The 10,654-nt window shown below is 37.1% G+C and overlaps 1 long non-coding RNA gene across 3 annotated transcripts in view; it reads left to right on the plus strand.

Annotated features, from left to right (window-relative positions):
- Nucleotides 1-7,139, plus strand: part of LOC147650534 (uncharacterized) — a 40,221-nt gene extending 33,082 nt beyond the window's left edge. For 2 of the 3 annotated variants that reach the window (XR_015276331.1, XR_015276330.1), the window contains exons 3-4: nucleotides 3,462-3,562; nucleotides 4,632-7,139. This is a non-coding gene — a long non-coding RNA (uncharacterized LOC147650534). The remainder of the gene's footprint in view (nucleotides 1-3,461; nucleotides 3,563-4,631) is intronic. The other variant, XR_015276332.1, reaches the window with a different exon arrangement.
- The last annotated feature ends 3,515 nt before the right edge of the window (nucleotides 7,140-10,654 follow it).

The raw sequence follows: 10,654 nt of genomic DNA on the forward strand, positions 1-10,654 counted from the left end.
TGCATCTGTACTGAGCTATATTTGTTGCACCACTCTGTTCTAGGGATAACAAATCCATTCCATATTGGCACACTCCTTATACTAATAACACTTCCTCCAGGCTCATGGAACTGTTTGTTCTGATCCAATTTTGTCTGGTAATTTCATGCTGGACAAATATCTGTGGTTTTGGCTTTTTCACATTCTTTCCAACACCAAAAAACTCATTGGTTGAGAAAGCCTTGCACAGGTCAGCCCCTGTGTCTATGTTCTCCGGTGTGGAAGGTGGCAGGCTTCTTTATGTGACCCATGAGTGTTGAGATATATATATATATATATATATATATATATGTATAAGGAGAGTCTGGCTGTACTGCCAAATCCCCCCTTTCTGAAAATTATATACCTGTTTTCATCTGTTTTTATTTCAAGATAGGGAATGAGAAAACAAAGCCATAGTTCAGCTATTTTTGTGAAAGCCTGCTGCAGATAAGTGATAGGTTATGTTAGTGGTGAAAGAGCAGCTTTGTTCTGCTGAGAGAAAGTGATCACAAATAGTCTCTATCATGAAATTTTTTTACAGAATTTAAGGCTGAAAACCTCACAGAAATGGAAGGCAGCAGCAATGTCCATCCAGAACAAATCATGGTCTCTGGAGTTCTTGTCTTCACTTTTGCCTGCTGAGTTTAAGGAGTTTGGTTACCTTGCTCCAAGATAAAGCTGCTCTTGAAATGTTATTCCAGTTATATTAGTTATTTTGAACTAAGTATTATTTATGCTAAACTAGTTATGTTATATTAAGCCAGTTTAGGCAGGGTTTTGGTTTTTTTTTATACAGTTTCTAAATGTTTCTTCAATGGCTGTAATCCTCGGCCTGAGTTTCTGGTGACTCATGAATATTTCACATGGACTAATGCAATCAGCCATTCAAGGTCTGGGATTTAGGCCTTTCTCCAGTACTGGTTAGCTCTACTCTGTTGTGAAGCTCTTGCAAGAATCCTTCTCAACACTCTTTGTAAATTAAAATCATGGTTGGCTTTTTATGCCCCTTTCAACTTGTCATGCTCTCTGACGTAAAGTTTTTGATTATTTTACCTCAAGAACAATTGAGAGTCCAGAGTTAAGGAATTTGTATACAGCAAAAAAAAGGAATCAATGAGCTGATGACATTTTTTTTTAATTCTGATTCAGACTAGTTCTGCAGTTAGGAAATGTTTTTATTGTTAACAGTACTGCTACTGATATTCGAAGTTAGAATCAACATGAAGCTTCATATTGAAGATTAGTATTTAGAAGAAAGAGGAAAATTACTATTTATTTTTTTTCCAGTTCTGTAGGTGACCAATTTTGAGAACAGTGATGGATACTTTGATGGGAGAGAATAGAAGAAATAAAGTTTAACTACACCTAAATATTTGGTGTAAGCAATAGCTTACAATTTATTCTTTCAAATATCGGAATCAAAAAATAGGAAGTCAAAAGAAGTCAATACTAATCACTGCAGAAAGGGTATTTGACTCAGAGAGAATAGTACTTCTAAGCATTTTTTTTTTTTGCTAATCCTTTGCAGAATCTAATGTTAAATGGTTCCTTAATAGTAATTCTTTTATATATGAAAAATATGCAGAAGATGCAGATGACTCAACATAGATTAAAATGGAATAATTTTACATTTCTTAAATATATATGGGTAGCCAAAAAATTATGAAAGCAAGTACTAGTAAATAAATATAATCTCGAATAGGTGACTGAGAGCCCTCCACCTTGTGAATCAATAAAAAAATTCTCTATATTCATGTATTTAAAAAGTACAAAGTAAAAAATTAATTAACCAGTTGTTTTCCTTGCTTCTGCTTTCTGTTGCTAGGCTGTACCACTTATCACCAGTGAGGCATCCAGACCTGGAAGAGAAATAATAAAGGGAATTGCAACACTTTCAGTTCAAGGGACCAGTGGTGTTTCACAGTAGGCTTGCCCCCCACAGCCAGCTTTAGAGAGGAGATCCATAGCTTTTCAACTGCATAGTGTGATGTTATCAAATATTTTGAACTGTAATCTTGCAATTACTATTAATGTTGCATTAAAAGATTATTTAATGAAGGAGATCACGCAGAGAACAAGCAATATAATGGCTCCAAGCAGCTTGCCTCCCACATACCTGGAAAAACTCCCTACTGCTACAGAAGGAGGAAGAACAGTTAGTGCCAGTTCTAAACAATAGGTTTCACACTGTATCTGTTAAGACCTGTTGCTTTTGGCAACAAAAACTGACTCAAAGGCATAAATTTAAATTTTAAAAAGTGGTGTTTGGTGATTAAAGACAATCACAGAATATTCTAGCTTCTGCTGTGCATTGTTTAGAATTCAAAGGCAGTTGTGGAGGTGTTGGCTGGGTGTTCCTCTCCATCACATATTATTTAACCTCTCTGTGTATTTCAGGACCAGGTCATGTTCTGACAAAATTGTGGGTGATCCAGAAGCAGATGCACTTGCTCTGATATAAAACTTGTTGGAGTGACTTACTAGCTGAGGCTTCAGCTGTGCTTCAGAACTGGAACACATTTCATGTTGTAAATTTATGTGGCTGTTGCTGTGGTGCTCTGTTGGCAGGACCCTCACACAGCAGATCTCCCTGTGGTATCTCTGATGATGCTGCCTGGCACTTCCTTCAGCCTTCACTTCATGTGGCTGTTTTTCTCTTTGCTACACTGAAAGTTGAGGGAAGTGTGATGATGTTAATGTGTGGTTAAATCCTGACAAGCCACTAGTTGCACAGGGAGTCCTAGATTACAGAAACTTTCAGAAACTGGTCCACTTTAAAGAACATATGAAACACAGACACATTACACAAATTACAGCTATGGTGGTCTAAGGACACAGGCAGGGTCAGATTTGGAGGAAAACAACTCTTTATTTTTTGTTTTTAATTCTCCAGTACAGGAAAATTGGACAGGTTTTCCATACAAAACCTAATTTGTCTCATGCTTTGTAGATGAACATAAAGAAAATCATCAATGCTGTTCCATCCTCCAATGAACCTGGAGTTAGAGCACACCACCATGTTTCTGGCTTAGCAATCACCTCACAGAGGGCAATGCCTGAAACACTGTGTTGTGCTCTAACACCACGTGCCAGGGCTTTTTTCTGCAAATTGAAGGACCAGGCTGTGACCATGTAAATGCACTCATGCACTGGTTGAATTCTTACTGCCTTGCTTGTCACTCCATAAATTCTGCAAAACAGTGCCACAGCTGTGAAGTTGAGTCTATCCAGTTTCGGATACCCATGGTTTGTGTTTTGCAGCAGGCAGATTTCAGGTGCTTAATATCTGGAGTTTCTTCATCTTCATGATAGAAAGTCGTTTTGTCCTGACTTTGTTCTCTTGCATTGCAGAATTTGGGCACAGGGTGTCTGAAATGACAAATTTCAATCTGTTCATGAGAAACATCAGGGATTTAACTGGCCTTTTATTCTTCACCTAGAAAAAACCTGGACCTGCTCTGCTGGAGTGCAAACACCCATTAGCAGCTGTAACTCAAGACCTAGTCTGGATTTTACCCTCCCAGATCTCAATGGATTGCTGGTGAGCACTCATCCCATACAGAATAAATAGGAAATATCAATAAAAAATAAGCATCTTTACTTATTGTTTTTCACAACATTTTTCCTGTTAATCTTGTATTCTGTCCACTGTGAGTGAATGACATGTGTGTAAAGCTATTTACACAAATTTATTACCATGAAAAAAGGAAATCCTACCTCTTACAAAATCTAATTGTTAGACTGGAGATATGAGTGCTCATTTCAGTTTCTATGCGTCTTTAAGGTTCTTTAAACCATAAGCCTGATTTTCTCTCATACTTATTTGTAATTGCATTTACAAACCATGAATAATTAGAAATAATATTTGAAACAAAGACCTTTGGGGCTTTATTAATCAAAGAGGGAAGTGTTACTCATGAAATTTTATGGGATAAGCACAATTATCAATAAATAGATTATTCCTGTACTACTATTATTATTATTATTATTATTATTATTATTATTACTATTATTATTTTTTATTATTATTATATTTTAATGACTCATGGTTACATATTTTCTCATTGCACAATGTATTCCTAAAATTAAAGTGATATTGTGTTTAACCTCACAGTGTCTTTGGGGGAAAGATTGGTTTCATTCAACTCCTATTACATATGGAAAGTTGTCTGATTTTCAGGGCATATGGCCTAGGAGTGAAACTGCATGTCTTGAATGAGTTCCAGAAAATTTCATGTGCCCTTCTTTTACTGCATCTTTGTTGTTACAGAGGAAAAATAAATTCAGTCTTCCAGGAAAGTAACTGAGTAGATTGAAAGAGTGCCTGTCTCCTCTTTTCCTCTCTAATCATGATTTTCCAGGGTATCTGCATCCCACTGGGCACTGAAGCCTTCAAAAATAGCCATAAATTCATGAGCACATAAGAGAGTTTTCTTGAGGAGTGGCCTCACTTTTGGAATACTTACGAGAGAGAAAAATATGATAAGGAATTTTGATATATTGAAAAATATCACCCAATTTCTTTTTGATTATTCTCTTCTATGGCACATTTTTCTCAACAAATTACTGCTGGTCATGTGTTGCCTTCATTCCTTTTCTTACCTTTATAGATTAAACAAATGGAACAGTATACTGCAGAAAAAATAGAAATACATGGAGAAAGAGAAGATTGCAGAAGCAACTCGTCGCAGAACGACAGTTTTCACCATCTGTTTATCAATTTTCAAACATGAAACAGAACACATATGAAAGAGCAGAGAGGTTCTTTGTGGGAGGTGCTACTGAACTTACTCAACAGCAGCCTTTCAAATACAGTCTTCTTACTTTTCATCCTGAGCTTTAGAAAGTAAACACTCGGGTTTACAGATCTACAGCCAGCGTTCTAGGAGTGTATGATACTGCAGTATTTCTTCTGCTTATCAGCTCAGCCTGGAAGAATAGTTGGATTTTTTAAATTACTGTCTCCACTGCACTCAGCTTCTGTATACTGATGTATTTTTGCCTTTGTTTCTAAGAATCATCCAGTCTCTTAAATGCTTTTACAAATTAAGCTCGAATGAAAGCTTTCACCTTTATCTGAAGTGCAACTTATTATTTCTGATGATCCTTCCTCCTTTTGAAATGCCACTCAATGTATCTTTACTGGAACCATTAAATTTAACTCAACTAAATAAATAAATAAGAAGACTATTTCTGGCAAGCAACCTTGACAAATTTATCTGTTATATTTCAACAACTTTTCAGTTGATAATGAAATTCTCATCTCTGTGTCTTATTATGAAACTTCTTGTGAAGTTTCTTTTCACACTGTTAGTGGTGACGTTACCAGGAAGCTTTATTAGCTAATGACTGTTGCATTTATAATTTATTCTAAGCAATCTAAACTGTTGATGGAAAATAGTGACTTCTGAAGTTTCATGCATATAGTTGAAGGTATATGAATAATTTAAAACTATATATTAATGGATGAGACAAAAATAATGGAAGTCTTGATACTAGTTGTCATTGGAGTGACACCTGTTAAAAATGTCACTTTTTTTGGAACCTGTTGTGATATAGACATTAATTTTCCATGAGTATTCAACAGAAATCCTGCTTCATAGTAAAGTGCTTCTTCTCCAAATCCAAAAGAAAGATTTCTTCCATTCCTTAAATAAAAATATGCTAATCAGATGTTAATTAATTGCATTAAAATTTAAGAGGAAACATGTAATTATAGTACACAGGTGCAAAATTATTAGCCAAATTTTCAATATTATCTACAGCTTGAAAACTGAATCTCTCATCATTATTTATTATTAATGACTGTGCAGTACTTGGATGCTTCCAAGTTTGAGTTATGTAGTAGTGAATAAAAGCTCTACCCTCTGCTGGTGTTTTAATCACCCTTCTGTATTTTAATCTGTGATCAGGCTGTGCCCTCTGTTTTACACAGAGACTTTGTTTTCAGTTTTTGTCCTGAAGATTAGTGGAGATAAGATGCATAACTTCCAGCTACTACTGGAAATAGAGCATAGGATGGAACGAGAATTTCTCCAAGTTCTTAATAGTGTTGTTATGCCAAAAAAAAGTATTTGGCACTATTAAATTCAGGCACACTGAAACAGGAATATGATTTTTTTGCAGGTGTTTAGATACACAGGTTTAAGGGATGCTGCTCTTGCTTCTTCAGGAAGTCCAAGTGCAACAATCACAAATGCTAGACTTGGGTCACCAGTGTAATGGTGAGATGGCACAAGGTGGGAAAGATTTATGGATGGTATAAAAGCACCACTAAAGTTTAGGAACACATTGTCACTCCTGCCCTCTACCCATGTTTGTAGAAGATTAACGTAGGTAAGAGGACATGAATGGAATTGACACCTGAGCAGTCCCACTCCCTGCTTTTAGCATTCTCTGAAATCCTCAGATCAGATTCTTTTGCAAACAGTTAAAATTAATTCAAGTACAGTCATTAAAAATAATGTAAACCAGGTTTGCTTGAAAAAACTCTCTACCTGGACTCAGCATCACTGAAGTGATGCTATTCATTCATGTTCTGCAGATTTTATACCCATGCAGTAGAGTGGAGAATCATAGACAAGGTTATTTTTCTTGACTTAGCATGTCTTGCACCTTTCTGTAAAAGAGCGAACATCTGGAGAATCACTGGCTGTGAATGTTGTAAGTTTCCAAATGTACATATCTAAACTGAAACCTTCATTTCTTCCATGGCTTTTGGGAAGATCTGCACACTGCTAAGTGAAGCTTCTTGTAATGTTTGTTGTGATGAAGTCAGTAAATGTGATTATTTTCCCTTCGTAAATGGGTAAATAGCTGGAAGAGCCAGGAAATGCTGCTCAAGTGGCTTCCATTGACATGCTCTGTGCAGCTTTTGCTTTCCATGCAAACCTCCCTGCTGGCCTCTGAGATTTACATGAGAGAGTACAGTTCTGGTACTGAGTTGCCCTTTAAACAGACAGACTGTAATTAAGCATTTTGTTTTTCAGAGAAAGCAAGTCAAATTTTGCATGAAAAGGGTTGTTATAGTATTGGCTTAAAACTGGTCTTTGATCTCTTCTCTGCAATCCTAGAAGAAATTGTGAGTGTGTAGATTAAACTTCTATATATAATATTGATCAGTCTGTTTGCTGATGTTTAGTTCATTGCCATATTATTTCAGAACCTGAGGCCTGAAATGTGTCTGTACTTTCTGATCTGACTTATTAAGGCTGTTATAAAAAATTAAGAGCTGCTTTTTGCCCCTCTCACAGCTCACTTGTAAGATTTCTTTTGTTTCTCCTACTTTTTCTTCATCACTTCAATAGTCCAATGTGCATTTAATTTCAAGCTGAGTACCTTGCATTCCCCTTGCATACATTAAAGAGTAAATTCTGGGTGATTGGACATAACTAGTACTTACTGTAATAAGTAGCATATTCATCTCTTCCACAGTCAGATAATTTCATACTGTGCAACTTTTCTGCTTTCTGAAATGTCACCACTTAAACTGCAGTGTGGTTTTCCCATGAGGAGACATTGAAAAGGCCTTTCCTGAAACACACCTTGGAAATGTAACCTGTAATGTTATATTTAAACCAACTTAATAGCACTCAAAAATTGGATCAACAGGTACAATACATATACAGTAGAGACAATGTATTATTTTTATTTTTTTTCCTAGAAACTGGTCCTGGATTTAATGAATTTTGAATTTGATTTTATTTTGAAGTCACTTGCCGTCTTGGTGAAAGCATTTCTCTATTATTAGGCTTTGCAGCTGCAGAAATAGTTACTTTCAGATATCTCTTTGAGATAGTATGCATCAGAGCAAAACTCAGGTACTGCACATGTCACTTCCTAACCTTGAACTAAACAGTGCCAAATTCATCCTGGTGTTTGTTGGATCATGACTTTTTAGGGGAAAATTGCTCTTATACTGGTGAAAGATGATGAGTTGTTTGTTTTACAAAGAACTCTGTGAAGTTGGAGAAGAGGGAAAATGAATAATCATGTTTAATCTGAAGTGTGTTTGATGCATTTGTCTTGGTTTTTAAGTGAACCACACAGCACGGAGTCTGCAGATACCCAATAGAGCAGAACTGTCCTGAAAAAACCTCTACTCATTTCTTGCAATATTTAATAAATCACAGAGAAACTACAAGAAACAGTTTGGAAAAACTCACTAGGAGGAAAACAAAGTACAAATTAATTAAAAACCAATATTGAATTAAAAATATAAATTGGCTGATTTCTGTCAGCTTCAAACATGGTTATTAAAAGGATCAGCACCAGACCCCCCCCAGCATGACCAATGATGTTCCTCAGAAAGAAGTTTGGAAAACTTGGACAAAATATGACATCAACTCCTGCCAAGTAAAGCCAGTGAGGAATTTTTCTTCAAATTCCTAGAGAATGCCAGATTATGCCAATAATAAAATTTCAGTCTAGAACTATTCATCATATGCAGGTATTCTTAATGGATTTGAGTATATTTTTCCTGTGTAATAAAATATAGAAAGCACACACTTTCAATTATTTTTGTAATTAATTAAATGGAGCCACCATATTATTTTTCTATAGCACTGAAAAGGAAGAATTAACCTGTTTTCTCTGTGGTATTTATAAACTTTCAGTTGGATTAATGACCAGCACAAAAAATAGGACTAAATTTGAACTGATCTTAAACTTTCAGTTGGATTAATGACCAGCACAAAAAATAGGACTAAATTTGAACTGATCTGTCAGTTTGTTGGTTTGGGTTCTGACAGTTGGTATCAGGCAAAGGAAAATTGACATTTTATAAAACTGTGTGACATTGCTTTTGTTCCTTATTTGAAGATGAGTACCATGTCATGTTACAAGTAGGAAGAGGAAAAATTGTGTATTTGTCACACAAATTACATGACTTACAAAGACATGGCTAAATCACTAATGGTCTTTCATCAAGACTAAATTCTACCCAAAATGTGGAGACCTACAAAGGACAAAGCTCTTTATATGTGAGTTAGATTACCAGTATTCCCAAGATGCTGGCATTCCCATGCCAGCACTGGTGGCTGGCTTGTACTTCTGAACCCACCACTGCACAGAAAAACCTGCCCTTGCAGCTGAGCTGAACCAAGGGGCTATGAATTTGGGTCACATGTGGACCCAAAGAGCCAACCACTGAAGTGTCACCTTGGGGTGTAGTTTTTGTCACACAAAAATCACACGAGTGATGCTAGTGCAGCACAGTCACTCATGAGCTTGAGATCCTGGAGGAGTGCCAGGCTGGATCTGGCTCTTGTTTTGCCTGTTTCCTTGGGTAGGTTGAAGTTCTTCATGCTTGACCTCTCACATTAAGTTTCTCTCTCCTTGATAAAACCCAGGGATAAGTCAGATTAATGACTTTGGTCTGTTTGTCCATTTTTGACAGGAAGCAATTATAGCTAGTGAATAATACGTAGTGTCCTATGTGTGCTTTTACTCTGTGTTTATGGTTACCAAAGGAGATTTCCTCTCCACACACTTCCTTTCACTAAAGGAAGAACAGCCTGACATGCAGTTAATCCTTGCAGGTTTAGTCATTTAACTACTGCCATATAGCACTTATTTCTTTTGTCTGGATTTATTCCTTCTCTCCTCTGTTCTGATAGCTGAATACCATCAGTTGTGTGGTTATATTTCATTAACTGGCATTCAAGCTGTAAGTGTTCATGGCTTTAATGGAGAATCCAGCATTGAAAACAAAAGGGGCCTGTGATCTCCATAGGACTCAGTGGCTGGGAGAATTCCAAGATACCAGAGAGCTTCATGCAGGAATTTGTAGGAATTGTTGTCTAGCCCAAGGGTTGGAAGTAGGTCTGTATGACCGTGAAGTAAAAATCAGGGGTGGGATTCCAGAGACACTAAATCCTACTCAAAGCAAGAGGTATTTATACTTCCAGGGCTCTATCTGCCATGAAATCAATGCAGCTTTGGCAGCATGGCATTAACCCTGAATTAGTGCACCTTGAGATGAGCACTCACAGCTACAAAGCTTCTAAGCACCCATCAGTGGCTTGTCCACAAGAGGTTGTGATGGTGCACGGTATGTTGTCTTCACCTTTCAGAATCTTACAATCTCTTGTAAGGTCCATGGAAACTTTCCAACCCAAAATTTCCAAAGGTTCCTAGGACTGCCAAATATTTCATACTTTCCACATGCAGTCAGGTGAGCACTGTATTAGATTTTATTATCCACACTGTTGACACAATAATCCATAACCATCTTAGAAGCTGGTAGTGCTGAATTAAACTTAGGACAGTGCTACTGTCTGTGTCTTCCCAAGCCCTTCCAGGGAGCGTGTTCTCCACTGGGATGTGTGACACCTACAGCTGCTGAACCTGCTCTGCAGAGCCCAGGACCTGAAAAGGCAAGTGAGTGCATGAACACACCCCTGTGCCTGCGTACATGAGCATCTCTGTGTGACCACAGGACACACGTGAGTGTGTGCTGAGCACACCAGCTGGTCTGGCGGTGCAAACAGCCCAGCCAGAATCTCAGAAGTTGTACCAGTGCCTGTAATTTAAACAACAGGCTCCAACCACTTCAGTCTCTACTGGATTTTTGTTTCCCTGCCTATGCATATGTCAGCTAACCCATGATAAAAGCAGTAGTTTGTTAATTCAT

The sequence above is a fragment of the Cyanistes caeruleus genome, chromosome 14, assembly GCF_971803275.1.
Source record: "Cyanistes caeruleus chromosome 14, bCyaCae1.hap1.1, whole genome shotgun sequence".
NCBI classification, from domain to species: domain Eukaryota; kingdom Metazoa; phylum Chordata; class Aves; order Passeriformes; family Paridae; genus Cyanistes; species Cyanistes caeruleus.